The 4100-nt window shown below is 40.2% G+C and overlaps 1 pseudogene; it reads left to right on the plus strand.

Annotated features, from left to right (window-relative positions):
* Window positions 1–560: 560 nt before the first annotated feature.
* On the plus strand, window positions 561–2187 carry LOC125931348 (60S ribosomal protein L35-like; annotated as a pseudogene).
* The last annotated feature ends 1913 nt before the right edge of the window (window positions 2188–4100 follow it).

A 4100-nucleotide genomic window follows, 5' to 3' on the forward strand; every position in this document is an offset into this window, starting at 1 on the left:
CATTATCCTGACCTCCAGGATCCTGTACGTCTCCTTTAAGATATAAAAATTCCTTTGGAAACTTCCTTTATCTCTACCCACCAAGATATATGTTAGCAATCATCCTCCAAGAATATGGCACACTGATATACATCTGAAGGGTCTCATGGTTGAGTTTTTGCTAAACAGTAATAAATGATCTTTTCCTAACAATAGCTAGCCCCCTCAGAATCCTGGAAACCTTGTTTCCAAAGTACCTTGGAGGCTTACACCATCCCTAAACCCCTCTTAACTTGAAGGTATATAATCAGTCACCCTTCACAACCCTAGTGCAGCTCTTTCTGCCCACGGGTCCCGTCCCCATGCTTTAAAAAAAACACCTTTGTGCACCGACAATGTCTTAAGAATTCTTTCTTTGCTGTCAGCTCCAAACCCTAACACTTAAAACCACATCACTAATGACTTACATTTATTGAGGTCTTATCAAGTGTTTTACGCATATTCTATACTTTTCACAATGATCCTGTGAGGTTCTGATAATTAGTTGGCCCTACTTTATTAAGGGGGAGGGGAACCGAGTCATGGAGAATGTAGGCAATTTGCTCAAGTTCACAATGCCAGTAAGTGGTGGAACAGAGAGTTTAAACCCAAGCATTTTGGCTCCAAAGCCTGGACTCTTTACTATTATCCCAGTTTTACAAATGAGGACACTGAGGCTTAGAAAGAAAAAAAAAATGATCTACCCAAGACTATGTGGCTAGTAAATGAGAACCGGGGTTTTGTTTGACTCTATGGCTCACGCTCTTAGTTTTGAGTTATGCTGCTTCATAAAGCAAAAAGCTAACAATTTAAACAATTAAGTAATGTCACATGGCATGGTGCGATGGTGACAAGTTTAGCAGAAGAATTTCTAGATTTTGTCTTCTTTTTGAGGAAAGAAGCTTTTGTTATTTGCATTGTTCGTATTTTCCTTGTTGGATTTGCTTTCATACTTTAAATTTTTTTCAACAATAAGGACAAAGTTAGTTAGTTAAAAAGTTAGTTAAAAACTCAGACCCTTCAATGTTATAGGCTAGTTGCCTTGCTTCCCTGATGATATGGACATGATCAATTTTTTTGTGTTCCATTTGCGGTATTATTGACAGTTATTGAAAAAAGAAAACTCTTTGTGCAGATGCATTATTTGGCCTTAAATTGGCTTCATGGGTGACCATGGCCTTTGAACAATTAACCACCTTGATAACAAAAGCCTTTCCAGACTATTGATGCTAACATCTCTAGTGCCTCCAAATTAATATTTTCTTTAGCATTTAAGGATAGAAGCTTTTTGTATTTATTTTTGCATAAGAGATTCCACATTCAGTTGATATTGTATCTTTCTTTGGTTAATCAATTTTGCCATTCTCCTCCAAACAAAAATGTAAATAAGCAAACCCACATTAAACACAGTCAAAAAAGATGTTAGGCCATGAAGGACACTTGGGTGGCTCAGGTGGTTGAACATCTGACTCTTGATTTCAGCTCAGGTCATGATCACAGTGTCATGGGATTGAGTCCCATATCAGGCTCCTCACTGAGCATGGAACCTGCTTGGGATTCTCTCTCTCCCTCTGCTCTTCTCCCCACCTTGCTTTCTCTCTCTGCCTCTCTAAAAAAATAAATTAAAAATTAAAATAAAAGAAGTTAGGCCATGACAGATGAAGAGCATTTATATCTACGGAAATGGTGGCTGTGGTGGCTGTAGGGTGTGTGTGGATGTACATGTGGCAGTGGGAAGTACAATTAAGAAGCAAAAAACACTTTTCCTCAGAGCAGGTGGTGGTGGCTTGTGCAACCACCAAAGGTGGCAAAGGTTAGAATTTGAGGTCTTTCTTGAAAAAAGGAGGAGCTGCTGTAACAGCTAGACAACCTAAAGTTGGAGTTGAACCAGCTTTATGTCACTAAAGTGACAGTATGGTATCCAAGTTCTCCAAGATCCAAATTGTTTGCAAATCCATTGTCTGCATTCACACTATTATTAACCAGACCCAGAAAGCGAACCTCAGAAAGTTCTACAAGGGCAAGAAATACAAGATTCTGGGTCTTCAGACCAAGAAAACACATGCCATGGATAACCATCTTAGCAAGCATGAGAAGAAGCTGAAGACCAAGAAGCAGCAGCAGAAGGAACAGTTGTATCCACTGCAAAAGTTTGTGGTCAAGCCCTGAGCATCATAGCATCAATAAGCACAAACAAACTGGAAAAAAAAGAAGTAAAAAATAAGTGAAATGGCACAGTAAATAAGGATGGAAAAGTCTTGTTGTTGTTTCGTTTGTTACAGTTCTTCTCTATCCATGTTCTGTCCAATCTAGAGATTCCCTTGTAGAGGAGGCACTGTGTTTCTCCATTCACCAGTGCTATGGGAAGCAAAAGATTTGACGAATGGTATTCTAATTGGACATCAAACCAAGACAGTGCTTGCTTTCCAACCCGGAAGAGAAGGTTTTTTTTTTTTTTTTCAATATATGAAATTTATTGTCAAAATGGTTTCCATACAACACCCAGTGCTCATCCCAAAAGGTGCCCTCCTCAATACCCATCACCCACCCTCCCCTCCCTCCCACGCCCCATCAAACCTCAGTTTGTTCTCGGTTTTTAACAGTCTCTTATGCTATGGCTCTCTCCCACTCTAACCTCTTTTTTTTTTCCTTCCCCTCCCCCATGGGTTTCTGTTCAGTTTCTCAGGATCCATGTAACAGTGAAAACATATGGTATCTGTCTTTCTCTGTATGGCTTATTTCACTTACCATCACACTCTCCAGTTCCATCCACGTTGCTACAAAGGGCCATATTTTGTTCTTTCTCATTGCCCTGTAGTACTCCATTGTATATATAAACCACAATTTCTTTATCCATTCATCAGTTGATGGACATTTAGGCTCTTTCCATAATTTGGCTATTGTTGAGAGTGCTGCTATAAACATTGGGGTACGAGTGCCCCTATGCATCAGTACTCCTGTATCCTTTGGGTAAATTGCTAGCAGTGCTATTGCTGGGTCATAGGGTAGGTCTATTTTTAATTTTCTGAGGAACCTCCACACTGTTTTCCAGAGTGGCTGCATCAATTTGCATTCCCACCAACAGTGCAAGAGGGTTCCCGTTTCTCCACATCCTCGCCAGCATCTATAGTCTCCTGATTTGTTCATTTTGGCCACTCTGACTGGCGTGACGTGATATCTGAGTGTGGATTTGATTTGTATTTCCCTGATAAGGAGCGATGTTGAGCATCTTTTCATGTGACTGTTGGCCATCCGGATGTCTTTTTAGAGAAGCGTCTATTCATGTTTTCTGCCCACTTCTTCACTGGGTTATTTGTTTTTCCGGTGTGGAGTTTGGTGAGCTCTTTATAGATTTTGGATACTAGCCCTTTGTCCGATGTGTCATTTGCAAATATCTTTTCCTATTCTGTTGGTTGCCTTTTAGTTTTGTTGGTTGTTTCCTTTGCTGTGCAGAAGCTTTTTATCTTCATAAGGTCCCAGTAATTCATTTTTGCTTTTAATTCCCTTGCCTTTGGGGATGTGTGGAGTAAGAGATTGCTACGGCTGAAGTCAGAGAGGTCTTTTCCTGCTTTCTCCTCTAGGGTTTTGATGGTTTCCTGTCTCACATTCAGGTCCTTTATCCATTTTGAGTTTCTTTTTGTGAATGGTGTGAGAGAGTGGCCTAGTTTCAACCTTCTGCATGTTGCTGTCCAGCTCTCCCAGCACCATTTGTTAAAGAGACTGTCTTTTTTCCATTGGATGTTCTTTCCTGCTTTGTCAAAATGAGTTGGCCATACGTTTGTGGGTCTAGTTCTGGGGTTTCTATTCTATTCCATTGGTTTATGTGTCTGTTTTTGTGCCAATACCATGCTGTCTTGATGATGACAGCTTTGTAGTAGAGGCTAAAGTCTGGGATTGTGATGCCTCCTGCTTTAGTCTTCTTCTTCAAAATTACTTTGGCTAGCCGTGCAGCGTTGGTGGTATAGTGGTGAGCATAGCTGCCTTCCAAAATTACTTTGGCTATTTGGGGTCTTTTGTGGTTCCATATGAATTTTAGGATTACTTGTTCTAGCTTTAGAAGAATGCTGGTACAATTTTGATTG

The sequence above is a fragment of the Panthera uncia genome, chromosome X (genome assembly GCF_023721935.1).
Source record: "Panthera uncia isolate 11264 chromosome X, Puncia_PCG_1.0, whole genome shotgun sequence".
Lineage (NCBI taxonomy): Eukaryota > Metazoa > Chordata > Mammalia > Carnivora > Felidae > Panthera > Panthera uncia.